The 18,020-nt window shown below is 43.0% G+C and overlaps 1 protein-coding gene across 3 annotated transcripts in view; it reads left to right on the plus strand.

Annotated features, from left to right (window-relative positions):
• Positions 1 to 4,565: 4,565 nt before the first annotated feature.
• The window catches only part of JAKMIP2 (janus kinase and microtubule interacting protein 2), a 47,086-nt gene continuing 33,631 nt past the window's right edge, over positions 4,566 to 18,020 (plus strand). For 2 of the 3 annotated variants that reach the window (XM_062627738.1, XM_062627736.1), the window contains exon 1: positions 4,566 to 4,711. The gene's annotated coding sequence lies outside the window, so the exon portion shown is untranslated. Of the gene's footprint in view, positions 4,712 to 9,309; positions 9,450 to 18,020 lie in introns of those variants that run through there. The other variant, XM_062627737.1, reaches the window with a different exon arrangement.

Below are 18,020 nucleotides of genomic sequence, written 5' to 3' on the forward strand. Positions count from 1 at the left end.
CTTGGGCTTTCATGTGTACTGTTGCAAATGAAACTGAATGAGCTGTAAGGGACCACTTTGTTCTGGATTGCCGCATCTTGTGAACAGGATGTAATAGGGGATTCCTCCCCTCCAGTGCTGCTGTTTGTCCCTGGTCACGCAGTTTAAATTGTGCACTACAGCCATGACCACAAATTAACGACTACCATAAACAAGAGTACAGTGCTCTTAGATGTCTTTGCTTAAAACAGAAACTGCAGAACTGGCCTGATCATGTTTCCGCTTGCTAGTGGAACATACATACATGCTTACAGTGACTTGAGTACATGCTCATATTCTTCAGTCTCTCCATTCTCTGCCCATGACCTCTTTCCATGTCTAGACCTTGGGTGTGTTGTGCAGTCAATCCTGAACCTAGGGTATGTATAGATTTGGGATTTCTCTTGTGTGCTTGCTATTGGAACATGCATGTGTATACAGAGTTAGGAGCACAATAACATAGAAAACAAGCAGTAATGCTTAATCAATAAAAGCATGGCAAGTGGTCTCAGCCAGACAAGGGTTACTGAGCAGCAACCTGTGAATATGCAGCTTCTCTGTCTGCCCCTTCCCATCAACATCCTCATTCCCTGCCTCCCCACACTTTTCCCATGCTTGTGCCTCCCTGACCCATCTTTACCCCTCCCACAGGGTCTGTGTTTATTCTCCTGGCATCTGATGATGCATCTTGCAGGTCCTGCAAGGTGGTCCTGCAATCCCTCTCCCACATCATGAAGTAAATTTGCTCTTGCTTGTAAGACCCTTCCTTGTAACCAACCGTGATCCTGTATTTCATAGAGGCAGTGAAGGCCAGAGGTTAATAACACTGCTGCCTTTGACTTGAATTGTCTTGCTCACTGATGCTTGGTACCCCTCAGATGAGGACAGTGTTATGTTTGGGCTTCATCTGCCTGAAGGGAATGGGACTTTGTAACAGTTTGGGATATCAGTTTAATGTGTGACTTCAGAGGACTTCAGCCAAATATCTCGGTGCTATTCAGTTACAACTTGTAAGCTTGATACAACCTGGAGGTCTTTTAAAAAGTACCTGAGGCTTGTATACATTTTGGGTTATGAATAGCCACCTATGAATATATTGATATGCTATTAATAATCTGCAGTTATGGATAATCTGCAGGTGTTCGTGCTAAACAAGCTCCAGTTCCCACAGGGCTATCCAGTAGTGGAATCTCCCACTGAGTTTTATAATTGTCTGAAGATTTCCGTAGGGGGAAATAGTCCATGTCTCAGTTGAATGTTTTGTAATGAAGATTGTCCAAACCGTGGTGCTTGTAAAGGTCCTATGTTAAATACAGATGTCAGTGTGGGAGGCTGCCAGTAGGGATTAACTGTGTTCACCATCTCTGAACCATGGAATGGCACTGATCTGGTACAATGCACTTTGCCTGCTGGGTTTCAAAGGTGGGACAACCAGTGAAACCTGGTTTCCCCTGATGTGGAGGATACTTATTCCAGATACACCTAATTTAAATACCTGTAAACGATGCAGTAGGGTTGTCAAAGTTGTGTTATGAAGACTGTGAGGTCACCGTTTTTGTCCCTTACCTCTAGCTTAGATAACGCACTTGGTGCCAAGTTCAAAGATGTGTGTGATGGACATGTACTGATGGGCGTCTCTGCTATGGAAGCTCTGGAAGTGTGGCAGTGCCTGCTGGTAATGACATCCATTACACAAGGTGGGAGTGATTTTTTTTTTTTGATTTTTTTTTTTTTAAGAACAAGGAGCAAACTGCACATAAGTAGAGGTTACCTACTGTCCTAAAACTGAGGATGCAATGGGACCTCATTTTTTTTAATATTGCCTGTTAGTATATTTAAAACTACAAGCCGTCTATTAGCTTTTTAGTATCCTATCGTATATAAATGTCACATCTTGCTACAAATATCAGAGACCTTAAAGCTCAGTAATGACAATTGATGATCAATCCTTATGCCACACAAACAGCAAGTTCTTATAATGTAAATTAAACAACTTGTGCAGCAAAATAAATCTGCTAGTTTTGTCTTTTTCTTCTGCTAAAACAAAAAAGCTTTCTATGTAGGATAAATAATCATTAGAGTGCTATGAAAGAATTCTAATACTTGAGGCATTGAAGAACAACTTTCAAACTCTATGCTTTCTAGGAACAATCAGTCTTACAGAGAACTATTAACACTTTAAAAGAGATGCTGGTTTTTACATCAGTCACATTTACCAGTTAAAATTGTGCATCATGAGATTAAATTTTGGAAACAAATTGATTTCTAGACAGATATTTGTCCTTTAGTACTGATTTATGGAGCCTTCTTTCTGTCCTGGTTCTGTCTGGGTTTATCCTACTTCAGTCAAAGTTCATTGCTAATCTCTCCTAGAGTCTTTCTGTATTTGTGCTTGAAAGGACATCACTGAAATCAACGATGCTACTAATAGGTCCAACTACTTCTCTTGAAGCTATCGTCCTTTGGAGATCACCCTGTAAAATAAACCAAAAAGACCCATTATGGTTACATTTTTGGAACACTTTTCCAAAGCTTTAATTGCTATTAGTGCAACTGCTTATTCCAAGATTGGTATAGTCTTTCTTTCAGTATTTCTACCTGGTAAGATGCAGGATTTTCTGTTTCCATAACTACAACTGACCCTTGCTGTTTCCTGGGCTATTTACCAGGGGTTTCACTGACATCTTGATGTGTTACATGATTTTCTACATTCCTTTCTTTGCAGTTTAGGAGCTTGCCAGATTTACTGTCCTGAAGTTGTGGCCTAGATGAATTGCCATCTCTGATGTTTATTAGTGTATTTAGCCACTGATCCGTTAATATTTTTTGCTACCATTCGCTGTCAGTCCACCATTGCTAAAGTGTTCTTGTTTCTGAGCCAGCAGTTATTACCATGTGAGGAGACATCCTGCAATAAAGGAACAGAACAGAGAGTGAGCTTGGTATAGGCAGGAGGTGGGGCAAGATCCTTCAGCTGTCAGAACTTCTGAATGTTAGGTCGACAGCTCCTCTATTCTCTTCTGCTTGAGACCTGTAGTAACCAAAGCCAGTCTTTTTCCTACATATGGTTAGGAAAGGATTCTTGGTTGTAAGCAAGTATCCCTTTTCTGCTACTTCTGTCTGACTGTAGATGTGGACCTGTTCCAGTGCCATGAACATGAATTTGTCCATATTCTGATTTATTTTTGCTCAACACTTCACTTTGGAATTTGCCTGTCTGTACCCTCCAAATGTTGTTTCAGTGGTGCTGAGATACCTGCAACAGAAATACATAGCTGGAAAAATCTGTTTCTCCCCTGTACACTCAGGCTGCAGAGTTAAACTAGTTTTCTTGAGAAAGCAAACTCTGTGCCTGCAGTCCCAGAGCACTTGTGCCACATTATATGTCTTGGTGTTCTTCAGAGTTGTTTTTTCCCTTTTCAGTATATTTCAGACCTTCCATTTCTCGTGTGCAGAGCTATGCAATCGGTAACCAAAACATGCAAAATAAAACATTTAGGCTAGATGTATACAGATCACAGCAGTTGTTAAAAACCAGAACTTTGTTTTACTTGGGCATTGAAGCTTTTTTCAATCGCTCAACCACTAGATCCTGAGGGGAGGCTCTGATGGAATTCAGTGTTCAGGATGGATGACTGAAAATTCAGCCTTTGCTGCTAGTTTTGTTCTGATTTTGTCACTCGTGAGGGAAATACATTATGAAATTGAGATAATCTACAACTCCAATACTAAACTATCTTTTATTCTGTAAATGTTTGGGTTGGGGTTTTTTGTGTTCTTTTTCTTTCTTTGCTTTTTGTTTTCCTGCATGTTGCTGTGGTTAGAAAAAAGCCTAAGACCCAAACCCACATTTGTTATCAGTTCGTCCACAACCAGGGGAGTCTATTTTTGCTGAAATCGTACACCTTGTCAGCTCTAACAGCAATCCTTATCTCCGTGAAGGGCCAAAAGGGTCATGACTGCAATTCTTGACGTGTTTATTCTTGTCAGCCTACCGCCCTCTTCCAGGGATGTCGCTGCAGTCGATAAAGGATGGGGATGAGGGAGCTTACGAGGAGCGTGAAGACCAGGACCCTGTGGCCATTGCTCGCCTGACACCTCGCTGGCAGAAGTGCGACTGCTCTTGCAGGTCCCTGAGGGGTATAAACAGCTCCGATTCACTCGGTCCGGCCTAGAGCTTGTCCCCCAGGACGTCCTTGCGTTGAGGCTCACGGCCTCACAAGTCGCACCCCGCCTTGCCGACGGCTCGTTCTCTGGGGGCCGCTGTGTCTGCCTGCAGTACCCTCCCCGCGGCCTGCACAGGTGCTCGAGGCAGGGAGCGCTCCGGAGCCGCGCCGGGCCCCCTTCAGCACCGCTCGGAGCCCTCGCACGGCCCCTCCGCCGCACGGGCGCTTGCGGCCGCAGCGAGCCCGGCTCGTCCTGCGGCTCCCAGCGCCGCCGCCATCCGCCGCGGCGTTGCCATGGCGGCCGGGAGCGCGGCTCTGCGGCGGCGGGGCGGGGCCTGCCGCAGACCCCGGCCCGGCAGCGCAGGCCTCAGCCGCGGGGCGGCGGCGGGGCGGGCGCCCGCCGTCAGCGTCGGCGCGCAGGAGGCCGGCGGGGCCGGTGCTGGGCGCTGGAGCCGTCGCGGCAGCGGGAAGATGGATGCGCTGCGTTCGTCCCTTGCCGCTAGGCATCCTCCTCTGGCCGCGGCACGGTGAGCGGCGGCAGCCGGGAGGGTCGCTCGGTCCCTGCGGTCGGCGGAACAATGACTTCGGCCTGCTGCGGGGGACCGGGGATGGGGCTCGGGCGGTGGCGCGGGGCGTGGGGTCGGTGGGGGAGAGGGAGGGTGCAGGTGAGGTGAAGATGGAGGGGAGGAGAGACAAGCTGGAGCCGGTGATGGGGATGATGGTGGGGATGGAGAGGTGTGGCAGACAGCCTGCGTGCCTCAGCCTGCCTCCGGTCATGCACCATTGTGCCCGGTTGGCCATTGTCTTGCCTCCCCGTGCGGGGGGCAGGTGCGCTGTCCGGTACGAGGGAGGGTTTCCAGGGCCAAGCGTGCCGTGAGCAGTGCCCGCAGCCGGGGAGGTCGGGCTGGGCCCGGTGCGGGGGCGCGGGGGGGGGGGGGGGGGCAAGAGCCGCTCCAGGGGCGTGCCCCCGGTTTATTTTTACCCGCGGTGCATCTCTGCCCGGCCCTTTATGCGCGCAGCCTCGCGCAGTGCTCCTTGCCGAGCACGTACCTGTGGAAATGCGCTGCGTGCCAGGCCGGGGGGCTGTGGCTGTGTGTGCAGACATCCCCTCTTGCAAATGCAGACCCGCAAGATGCATGTCTTTGTATGTGCAGCACATGCCTCTTCTCACAGCCATTAAGTGCTGAGACGCCGCTCAGGCAGCTGTGCGATTCGAATTTCTGGATTGCTATCCTCAGTTTCATCATGGCCACTCAGGGCAGATCTTGATCCTGTGTTTGCGCTGTCGTATGGCACTGAATGCTCATTTGTCATCTGTGTCTAGTTTTTGCTGCGAATGCAAACATGCAAAAGATGCTGAGTGTACCTTGTAGGCTGGAAACATAGAGAAGTACGTATTTTAAAAGCTTAATTTGGATTCTTGTAAGGAAAAAAATGCATAAGATGCATTTTTTAAAAAACATTTGCATTCTGATGCTGCCCTATGCATCACTGTAAGGTGACACATTGGAGTCCCATTCCCAGTGCCTCTGATTTGCTGGGTCAGATTTTGCACTGGTGTGAACACCGTGCCTGGTCTAGCAGCCTGGCTGGCCTATCAGGAGAATGTTTTGTCCCTTTTCAGGCAATAATGTTAGGCTTATTGCTTCTACTCTGACTCAGGTTTTGTTTCTATTGATCTGGCCTGCTGCTCTACATATGAATTTCAAATCTAGGCCTACTGTGCTGTAAAAGCTAGCTTTGCTGGCACTTGACCAGGTTCAGATTGGCGCTTGAGTGAGGTGAATATCTAGTGATTCTAAGAGGTTCTCTGGGAATAGTTATGATATTGGTGCAGTCTGAGGGTGGCTAGCTGGTAATTGTTGAAGAGGGCATAAGGCATAAGTGTTCTAGAAGTAGTTCCATAGCAAACAAAAGACACCATGGGTATCTCAATACAAGAAGCACATCACAGTGTGTCCAGAGGAGGATAACCAAGATGGTGGAAGGTCTTCAAGGCAAGACTTGGGAGGGATGGCTAAGGTTGCTTGGTTTCTTCATCCCAGAGAAGAGAAGACTGAGGGTAACCCCATCACAGTCTACACCTTCTCAAGGGGGGGAGGCAGAGGGAGAGGTGCTGATCTCCTTCCCTGGTGACCAGCAACAGGACACAAGGGAATGGAATGAAGCTGTGTCACAGGAAGTTCAGGTTGGACATTAAGAAAAGGTTCTTCACTGAGAAAGCTGACAGTTCCTGGAAGAGGCTCCCCAGGGAAGTGGTCATGGCACCAAGCCTGTCAGAGTTCGGGAGCAACCTGGGTGATGCTCTTAGTCATACGGCTTACTGTTAGGTAGTCCTGCAAGTAGTAGGGAGTTGGACTTGATGATTCTTATGGGTCCCTTCCAACCTGAGATAGTTCTGTGATTCTAATCAAGTTAATGGGGTTGCAGCCAGCTCTACCCTAGCTTCCAGTGTAAGCAAAATCCCAAGGAAGAGCCTCAGGGAGGAAAGGCTGGAAAGTTTCTGTTGCGGTTTCCATAGGAGAAGGTGGCTGCCAGGAGCTGTTGCTGTGATTGCCCCTTTGGCCTTGGCCTTGGCTCAGAACTGTGGCCATGTGGTGGACTGCTGGGATTCTCTGGCTGTCAGCAGAGCTCTTAGCTGGAAGGACCAGGCTGCCAGTGACAGATGTTGCAACCTTTCTGACCTGTGGATCTTGGACTGACTGTTCTGCTGGTGCTTCAAGGTAGAGAAACACGGCCCTCGTCTTGGAGATGAACTCGAGCAGGGTATTTCCAGAGTCCACCCCAAGCTTAATTTCAGGATCTGTGGTACCATAAGTGCTAATGCGCTGCCTCAGCCTCCCTTATAATAACCTCATCCCTGTCACCTATCAGTGCTTCTGATAATTCCTCCACTTCCAGAGGCCGTTCTCAGCTAAATAATCTTCTGAATAAGATCCTCTGTATCCTACTTACTAGGAATTGAACATAAAGTACAGCTAAAATATGGTTGTGTGTTAAGGAGGTGATTGGCTGTTGTAATTTGTAAATGTATGCAGGGTTCTGACAAATATTTTATTATCAAGACCTTAATGTAGCTGGAAACATGCTGCATAATTTCTCTGTCATTACGAAGGATAAATGACCTCAAGGTATTCAAGTCAGGAAAATGCTGTGAAACATAACTGTCAAAATGATGCCCAGAATAATTTTAAATTCTGATTTATATTCATCCATTTAACAGGCAGTTGATGTTGTGTTTTATAATTTATAAAATAGTCCTCCAACTGAGAAAAAGGCATGGCGATAGATTCTATCTATCACCAGGCTGGTATAACTCAGGTGTACCTCAAGCAGTTGAAATCTGAGTAGTTTGTTAATTCTAACTTCTTTTTATCTCTTCTCTTTAACCAAATTTTGGGAGACTGATGAGGCTTATAACTTGGCTTTCACTACTGAGTTATGGCCATTTTTCATCGTGGTCAATATTTGAGCTTTCTGTTTGCTTTGTGTAGTTGTGAGGCAGTGAAATAGTCCTTAGCAGGTACCTGAATTTTGGATCACTTTCTAGAGTCAGTCATTCTTTGTATCTTTTGGGTCTCATCAGATTTCTCTTTAATCTTTGTGCATGGCAATGCAATATCTGGATTACAAGACTGCAGAGCAAATGTTTTTGTTTTAAAAACCAATTATTTTACTCAAGTTACAAGGGCATGTTTGCATTATGTGTTTCCAAATCAATAGCTTGCTCTAATTCGCAGCAGGTAACCTCTTCAGAGCTCCTGTATAAACCTGTATCACTTGAAGATCTGGTCTTTGCCAGATTATAAGAAATTTATCCTCCCATCCTCAGAGGTGGGCTCTCTTTATAGTAATCATCTACATCTGTGCAAAGCATCTGTGCAATTCTCTGTGTCATCAGCTCTCAATATCCTGAATCCAAGAGGGCAGAAAAATTTTAATTTCAGTAGTACTTCTAGTTTTTGTCTTTAAGGCCTATTTGAATTTCTCCTTTGAAATACAAGGACGAGAAATCTTTGTGCCAGGAGGTGGGGCTCTAAATAGAAAATTCAACAGAATGTTGGAAGGGTCTAGCACTGAACGCTGTCAAGTTAAATGTGCACAAATGCAGCTTCTTTGTAAATGAAAGAAAAGCAGTCTGGATTGCAGTGTGCAATTTGATTCTAAAACGTCTGATGAACTTTAAAGGAGAAATAATGATATGAGCACTTTCAGGAATGCAGGCTTTCCATTCATCTCACTAAAATCTGTGGGGCTGTAGGATTTGCTTGCCATGCATTTGGATCACTGGTGGGTAGCTGAGAAACTGTCACACGTGCTGGAAACTTTAGGACCTGCGTTTTATTTGGAAGACGACATCTGGAGATGACAGCAAGTTCTTGATGTTCAGCAGTCTGAATCAGTGGCTGTCAGGAGAGAAGCAAAGTGAACTGGTCTGTGTGACTGTCCACATAGCATAGTTAAATAAGAAAGAGACAAATGAGCACAGCAAACATTTTAGTGCAGAACTGCGTAGTTAAGAGTTTATTAAACACCAACAAACAGGGAGTACAAATGAAGACTGGAGGAGCCACAGTTCTGTTTCTAACCTTGAATGAAATGTAACTCTGGTGAATAGTAAAGCAAACTGATGTACCTGAGAAAGAAAATTGTTTAGATAGAAGAGCTGCTATGGTATGCCAGGTGTTCTTTTGAGTTAATGATAATGCAAAGTATAACATTGTCTCAGATTATTTTATCAAAAATAACAAAACTAATTGTTTGAATTAATTGAGAACAGCTGATGCTAAAGGCATGTTGTCTGCCATTGTCACTTTATGCATTCCTCCCATCTCGAGTAAGGAGGAGGCAACATCTCACAGTTACCATTTAACACCTATACTCCATTTGTCAAGCTATTTGTTGAGTTTTGTTAAAATTGTTTATTGTAATATTCTTTTAAGTGTTTAGGGGAAAGACTTTGTTAAACCTTGCATTGCATGGACTGTAAACAGAAGGTCTAAGTAACATGGAAATTAAAACTGAGAAGAAGAAGAAGAGACAACAGCTGTTGAAAACTGGACTGAGGTCCCAGGTGGTTTAGGGTAATCAATAGTGAGCAAGTAAATAAAGTTGGAAGAAATTGTGGAGGGAGAGCTTCTGGCTTGTTTGGTTTTTTACATGTGCACTGGTTTCCTAAAATTCACTAAGTTGGGTTTTTTAAATGGATGCAGAATATTTATGTCTGTGGTGCATGCAAAATTGTTGAAACTTTTAATGCTACAGGTAATAGAAACTGAAATTACTATTGTTCTGTTTTGCGTGTATTTGGGGCAGGCTTGATTTACAAATATTTTAGTGATTAATTTTAAAAAGATTTAGGATCGTATTAATACATAATGTGCACTTACATTTCCATGAACATGAATGTTACTTTTGTTCTTGAGGTTCTGTAATTTGTAGATAAGTCCTTGGGCTTTTTTTATGCTGTATGTATTTGTACTTAATATTCAAGGTTCTGCAAACTGCTCTAATCTGCCTCTGTGCAGTGGTGAGGAACAAAATGAGGTGCAGTCATTTTTGGAGAATCAGCTGTGAGAATTTGCTTTAATTCAATACAACCCTTATTAATATCCCCTTCTCATCTCTGATGGGAAATTATAATCAGTCTCAGATAAACAAAGAGTATATGGGGACTGTTGCACTTGACGAACATTGAGTAATCTATGGCTGAAAGAACAATTGTGCTGATTACTATTTGGTAGGAAAAGGTTGCACTAATTCATTTGGAAGTGCTTTTTAAGAGTGAACCTGTAAGTTTAGAGTGTGTCCAGTAAGTGTTCCAGAGGCACAGCTGATAGCTAATCAACATCTGTGCATATTCAGTGGTCTTACTGACCTAGTGGTTGGTATTCAGCCCATGTTTGCCAGGTTCTGTGCTAACAGATCCCTTTTGAATTATGTCACATATTTCTTTGTGGGTCACAGCATGACCTACATGTTGCTGTTTTCTTGGAATGTGCAGTCAGTGTTAGTGATCTGTGTGGCAGCCCGTGTGAGGTGAACTCAAGGAAAACATAAGCATTGTCCTGGGAAATTGATTTGAAATTATATAGTATATCTGAAAGCCTGTGAAAGTCTCTCTGAGGTTACCATAAAATGTTTTTCTGGTTTCAGATGCAGCCTTAATGGCAATCTGTGTGTTCAGGGCACTACGCTGCGTGTCTTAGAAGTGAAACCTTTTAATGTTTTGGGATTTTGTCATGTCATGTACGAACCAGCATCTCAGCTGTGTTTAATGGGTGGTGTTTCATGCTTACCCTTTTTCTCTCTGAGAATCCAACCCATCACCCGCTGGCGTGGGAGGAGAATGCTGCTCTCCTGATCAATACTAGCTGATGCTTCCATTTTTAAATCAGCACAGTTCAGCTGAAAATCATCCTGTGAATGTCAGGGCTAGTTTTTAAGTAGTAAACTGTAAGTATAAATTCTACATTTAACACGAGTTTCACTTTATGCTTGATTATTTATTTGTTCTTTCCATGCTGAGTAGAGCTGTTTAAGTCAGTGTGTGTGGTGTTATATAGTATGTTTTCATTGTATTTATTTTGTTGAGAGGACAGGGAATGACAGTTACTTGTCACTCAGCTGATCAATGTCATTGATGGAAAAGAAGATCTCTAATGTTATCTGATGTCCAGTTTCAGCTGAAAAGCTGATGTGAAGGCACAAACTGTAATTCATGGTGGCTTAGTTTTTGTTGAACTTCCCTGGTAATGGCAACACTGAGGTTCTTTTCCCAGGAAATAGAAGGAAAGGGCAAGAGGAATACAGGACAAGGGAAATCAGAGCAATATGTACATGAGGTTCTGCAGGGCATTGATAGTGGGGTAAGAAAATACACGTTTTCAAGTTATATTGAGCTGCAAGCTAAGAAACTTGTGTAGCTTGCAAGAAGGTGGTGATCTGGTTGGAAGCCGTCCAGAAAAGAAAGCTATTCCTTGTAGAGATCTGCATTGTTAGAAGTGAACATGGGAGGACAGAAAGCAGATTTTTCTTACTCTGGCATCAGTATCTACCTTCATTGGCTATAGCAGGAGCTGAGCTAAAAATGGCAGAAACTGTCACAAGTTAACCCTCTTACTTTAAATAGAGAAACTACATAAATATCTGTCAGTCTTTAGTAGTAAACATAAAATATCCTTCTCTGATACCGTAAGACAATAGAAGGAAAGAAAAGGAAAGGTTTCCAGCAGAAAGGTCAGGGAATGAGCTTTCCCTCTCTGCTTGTTTTCTTGTTTATATGCATTGCAGTTAAAGATGGTTCTGCTGGCTTGTTGAAATCAAAATGAGAGAAAAGAGAGCCTGATACTATAAACTCTGGGAACTGCAATGTTTCCCTTTCATGCTGTCTGTGTTGTCTCTGGCAATGGTTGAGTGTGACCATACTTGCCTAAAATGCACTTACAAAAACATGTTTTTACTAAACCAAGAATGGGCCTTGAATAATGCTCGAAGTACAAAACTACTGAAATGTTGTCTTAGACCCCCAGTTTGCAATGAGCTGAGCAGGTTGATAGAGTTCATCCCTTTCCCAACAATCCTGCCATTCTTAAATAGTGTGTCTAATCTGTGTCCATGCGCATCTCGTGCTGAAAAATAGCCATTCTGGAAAATTTCCATTTCCTTTCAGGATAGGGCAGGATTTCGTGTTTTCATTGGTAGTGTTCTTGTGCATGTGCATCACATTATGGCAACTTCTAGGGAAATAACTGTATGAAAAAGAAACAGATGGTATTTTAGCCACAGAATACTGGAATATTGGTTTAACAAATCTCAGCTTTGATGCGGGTAACGATAATTCTTCTGTCCCCTTTTGATGGTTTCAATGGAACCTCCAGTAACTTGGATAGGGTTTTTTGGTTCATGTCGAGAGAGGTTCAGGTCGAGAGAGGTCCTCCTTCCCCTCTACTCTGCCCTGGTGAGACCGCATCTGGAATATTGTGTCCAGTTCTGGGCCCCTCAGTTCAAGAAGGACAGGGAGCTGCTGGAGAGAGTCCAGCGCAGGGCAACAAAGATGATTAAGGGAGTGGAGCATCTCCCTTATGAGGAAAGACTGGGGGAGCTGGGTCTCTATAGTTTGGAGAAGAGGAGACTGAGGGGTGACCTTATAAGTGTCTATAAATATATAAAGGGGGAGTGTCACGAGGATGGAGCCAGGCTCTACTCAGCGGCAAACAATGATAGGACAAGGGGTAATGGGTACAAACTGGAACACAAGAGGTTCCACTTAAACTTGAGAAGAAACTTCTTCTCAGTGAGGGTGACGGAACACTGGAACAGGCTGCCCAGGGAGGTTGTGGAGTCTCCTTCCCTGGAGACATTCAAAACCCGCCTGGACACATTCCTGTGTAACATTATCTAGGTGTTCCTGCTCCGGCAGGGGGATTGGACGAGATGATCTTTTGAGGTCCCTTCCAATCTCTAGCATACTGTGATACTGTGTGATACTGTGATGTTTGAGAGCAAGGCCAATGGTAATTTTAGCATGAGTGGCCTGGAAGCACCATATTCATCCTGTATTCCTTGTGCAGAGCCCTGAATCCAAGGGATATTGTGGATTCAGTTCTGAAGGTATTTTAGTATTCCGAAAAAGTTTTGTGGTATTGATTAAAAATCTAACCTCAGTGCTATGACTTTTGTGCAGTCAAAATCAGGGGGTGATTAGGTTTTGTTCTGGAAGCTGTTTATCACCATTTGGTGGAATAAAACACGTGTGAACTGCTTGCATGTGAAATTTGCTGTGTTCTGACTGTACGAAGAAATACAGAACGGAATTGTATAAACGTTGCAAATATTTGCAGCAAGTCTGAGCTGAGCTTTTGGGTTCATCTTGGTGCTGAATTATGATGTTGTACCAAATATAAATCCTGTTTTAATCACAGTTTTCATTAATCCTGTGTGCTGTTATGTGACATAACGCACACCCATGGAATGTAATAATCAGGGCTTGAATTTTATTCTGAAACAATGCAAAGCTTAAGGGAAACCTGGTAAATAGAAGACAAAGCAAAGACTTATTTCTGGATATATTCGAATTCCAATAGCAAAATGAGACAGCTTTTGGAGAGATGGGATTGTAGATGGCCAGAGTTCCCCTTGCATCTAACAGAATTGTTGCAGTGATGGGAATTGGCTTATGCAGTGTCCTGGGTTCAGCTCTAGCAGTCATCTGCTGTCATTTGAGTTACTGGCTGGGCTTAAACTATGACATGTGGAAATGTTATTTCCTTAAAATATTGCTTAAGACCAGATCAGTGAACAAGCACAAATCCAGTCTAGCCGCTGGGATAAGACTTCCAGCAGGTAAGCACTGCAGCTACCCCTCTAGTTTCAAGGGATTTTCACCATTTTGTGGGAGTAGGAAATGTTTTGGAATGGTTGCAGATCGTTGACAGAGACTGTGAGTAAGCAGAGGCCATGAGGATTTGCTGAGGAGGAAAAACCTTCACAGTGATCTTTGCATTAGTTTTCTTAATTTGCATTAAGAGCCTGTAAAGGCAGGAGGGACTACTGAAGGTCACGGAGTTTTGTTTCACTAACACTTACAGGAGTTTCTGACATAGGGGTGGATATCAGTTTGTATCCCTGAACTGCCATCAGACTTCTCTAATTAATGGAAAGGCATAACAACTTGATTTGGGATCTTGACTTGCCATGTTCTGGAGCTTTGTTTCTAGAGTCAGCTCTCGGATCTAGAGCCAGAGTGGTTGGATCAGCATCTTGATTTGGAAAAACCCCCGAGGTTAGGGTTACCTAACCTGAATCCCACTTCAGGTTATCCCTGGCAGAGAGTTGGGTCAGCAAAGTTCCCCATTACCATGTTACTAATCGCTATCTTGGCTCTGGACCCTGAAGAAAGCAAGTTTAGTCTTGAACTTCTGCTTGTTCCCATTGCTAAATCCATTTCACAGTGGAACAAATGTCACTCTCTCCTTGAGCAGAGCCAAGTGTCTGGTAGCAGGGCTCTGGGAGGAGTGTGTGCATGACTTGTGGTCCCTATCTGTTCCTGTCCTTGGAAAGCAGAAAATTAAAGTATAACTGGAAGTGAAAGACAAGCCTTAGAGCGAGCTCAGCTGGGGTGAGATCTTTTTTATAAGAAAAAAAAAAAAAAAAGCCACTTTCTTTTAATTGCAATTTCAGATATAAGCAACTTGTTCAGTGGTGATGGAATGACTTGTCCATGTGACAAATGCCTCCTTAGCAGATCAGAGATGATTACACAAATGAGACCATTCAAAGATTCCTGATAGTCCTTCCCTACTGGAGGTGCTGCATTATCCCCAGAAACTTCCTCCTGTAGATTTTAGGGAATTCAGTTGGATAATAGAAAGTGGATTCATCTGCTCTGATACAGGTGATCAGGTCATTCATTGAAGTAGACAAAAAGATACAAGCTAGTGCTTGTACCAACACCGAGTATTCTTTACCTTGTGGTAGGGACTTCTAAGAAAGGAAGATATTACTGTGAAATTCTTTCCAGAATTAGCATGCAATGATGATTTGGTTGTGAAATGCAGGTTTGCTGGCAGTGCACATTAGAATCCAACCTGACAAGCTGCTTCCTTCTGTTTCCCTTATCTGTAAAGGAAGCAAGTCTTTCTTGCCGCTCTGTAGGTGAGCTTGAGAATGGAAGGTGGGGAAGAGGGGCTGCTCTCTTTATTTTTTTATCTGTATGCTGTAAAAGCTGTTCTGTTGATGCCAGACTTGGTAAATGAAACTTCACAAACTCGCAGGTGCTGCAAACTGCAGCAACCATTTTGCTACATTTTTTTAACATTTAATTAGTGCTTGGTTTGGTGGAGTTGCGTGGTTTTGATACGTCTGTTTCCTTTTAAGTGTGGCAGTATATAAATCAAAATAACATTCTTGACAATTAGACACCAATTTCACAATAGCAGGGCAATTTCATGAGACAGTTTCAGTGTTTCCAAAAGAGAAATATAAGAGCTTTCCTTGTCTTTCTTGTTTATGCAGGGAAATTCTTAGTTTTCAGGGGTTTCCATCTACTTAGATTTGACCCCTTTTCTTTCCTCCCCCATCTTGCAGGACTTTCTAATTTTTCTTTTTAGTTCTGGGAAGGGAAAGGATTTAGAAATTACCCAGAGCGGATTTGTCTTGCAGTATTAATCATGAACTGGTCTAGAATTTCATGCCTTCAGACTCAATAGGGTCAATACAATTTTAGGGACAGATGGCAGCCCTCTGGTTGATAGGGTTATAGTGTGAATTTATGGGGTTCTGAAGATCTTGATGTGTTGTGCAGATAATTGTATTTTCTTTATTGATGTTGCTGGGTCCTTTGGGGGGACAAAGTCAATAATGTTGACAAAGAAAATAGAGCGTAGCGCTGTTAGATTTGGAAACAAAATTATAAGCCTAATGTTTCTCATTACTTTTAGCAATATGAATAAATATTATACTTTGTCTGCTGCATGTCAGTAAATAGTCTAATGGCAGTGGACTTCCATGTGGCTTTTTAATGCATAAATACATGCTTGTCTCTTTGTCAGCATTTTGTGTTCCTAATTCTAGCCTAATCTATGCTTTAGCATGATTTGTCTCTTTATTGTATTCATGCTGCTATTTACCAGCTACAGCCTACACTGCCTATTTAGGAAAGCTACACTTGAATTTAGAAGGGCAGCATTTGTTTCATTTCTTTCGCTTTGAATCTAAAGATACTTCACAGATCTCTGAGCTCAGATATGTTTTTCTCATCTGGAAAAAAGGGATTTCTATTTTGAGATGAGACTGCTGAGTCTGTTCTTGATTTTCACAGTAACCCAAGGTGTTGTAGGGCTCCTATGGCTGAATCTGATAAATCGCCGGTTTGAACCGCGCATTATATTCATCACGCAGCACCTGTTAGTGAATATTTTCTGTTCTTCTCTCCAGCTTGCCTTGCACAGAGTTTTGTCAGTTATTTTCATTTCAATCCCAATCTAGTGTGCTAAATACATCCATGATTACAGTATGTGTCATCTTGCATTCAGGTCTGTGGTAAAGAAAGTTGAAGTGATAATGAAAGGAGCTCAAACCTCTATTCAAGAGGTTACTCAGCAGAGATGAGTTGGGTACTTGTGCCCATCTTCAGTACACATCTAGAGCAGATGATACCTATACAGAAAAGGGGACTGTTCAATTACATTTTATTTTAAACCTAATTTTATATTTAAACTTTAATTGGGCTGAATGATGCTTCTCTGGATCTCTGTTGGAAGAGGAAATTAAGATATGCTGTTATGAATAATCTGAATGCTAGTTAACACTGCTGAAGTGTTCTTAGTTAAACCAGAGTTATGAATTCACAGCCTTTTGCTGCCCACCCACCACTGCAGCATTCTAGTACACATGTGGCATTGTTCAAAGAGCAAGAGAAAACATCGGTACATTAATTCATTTGTCAAGATGAAAGGCAGAATGGCTGATTAAGATTCTAAGAGTAAATGGCATCCTGTTTCATTATGTTTTACTAAGTCCCCAGGCTCAGCTGGAAATATGTTTTATGAATTCACTTACACTGGGAGATGTATTGGTCTCCTGCTTGCTGCTCCTATAGCAGTCAATAGCAAAGTTCCCTTTAACACTGTACAGATGTACTGGTAAAGTACTTTTCAAGTGCAAGTGTTTTTTTGTATTTCAAGTAAGGGGTTTTTTCTGACTGCAGTTTGGTAGACAAGTGGATAACTTCCACTGGAACTTGTTGGAGGGAAGGAACTCGTTTTTCAATGGTTCTTTGCAAAGCCATTTCACAAAAGTGTTTCTCTGAGTTTTGCTATTTCAGATACCTCTTGTATTTGGTGGCCCTCATGTTAGGCAGCTGTTGTGTAATTAGCGGAGACTTTCTTCTTGCTATAAACATACAGCTATACACATATTCCTCTGTAAAGAGGCCTGCTGGGAGAGGCATTAATGACAGACTGTGGCTGTGGTGACAGCTGTACAGATGCATGCTGTACAAAGGGGACAGTAACATTGGGGTTAGAAAAGGGGTAGTTTTTCTGTCTTTTGGAAAGTACTTTGTTCACTGTAATTGCAATAGGATTTTTGAAGTTGTAAGATTGTTGGGGCAAAGACTGCATTGTAAATTTTTCTCTGTCTTATCCCTATGCTGTGTAATAACTAACTGAAGAAGCCCTAATTCTGAGGGTTCATTAATGTGCAAGATTGCTACTCTGGATTTGAACTGAAATATTATTGCTGAAACAGAAACTTTTGTCCTGAAATGCAGGTTTGAAATCCATAATTCTGTAGGTAAGGGTAAGACATGAAACATGTCTGGGTGCAGTTTGCGTGAGCTAGCCTTGAAAAATAGTGGTAAGGCTTGTGATTGGGAATTGCTCACCAAGAAGGTGGTTAACTGATCGTCTGGTAAAGGGATGCCTGGCTTAAAAAGAAATTTGAAATGGAGCAATCATTCCCAGCTCCTCAGCACAGGATACAAACTGCAAGAGAAAGAAAAAGAAGTGTTCAAAGCCAGCTGCATTCCCCTGCTTTTTTCACTTTCAGCCTGGAATTAGTTTTTAGGGTGTAATCAGTAAGGAAATCAGTGATAGGAGAGGGATTGGACTGTCCTTTGTGTTCTTCACTTCTGAGATTCAGGTGTAACCTGGGGAGGCTTTGTGTCTCGGTATGGAGACCTGTACAATTCATAGTCAAGGTCCTGGGCATCCTGTTCTGCTTGGGCAATATCGTGCATGGGCAATTTAGCAGAGAATAAAAACATGCATGACTGATCAAAATGACTGATCCCCAACATCTCTGAAGCAGAGGCTGTACCCAGTACTAACAAAA

Source organism: Pezoporus occidentalis, unplaced genomic scaffold, assembly GCF_034315485.1.
Source record: "Pezoporus occidentalis ecotype Australia unplaced genomic scaffold, CSIRO_AGI_Poc_V1 ctg305, whole genome shotgun sequence".
NCBI lineage: Eukaryota > Metazoa > Chordata > Aves > Psittaciformes > Psittacidae > Pezoporus > Pezoporus occidentalis.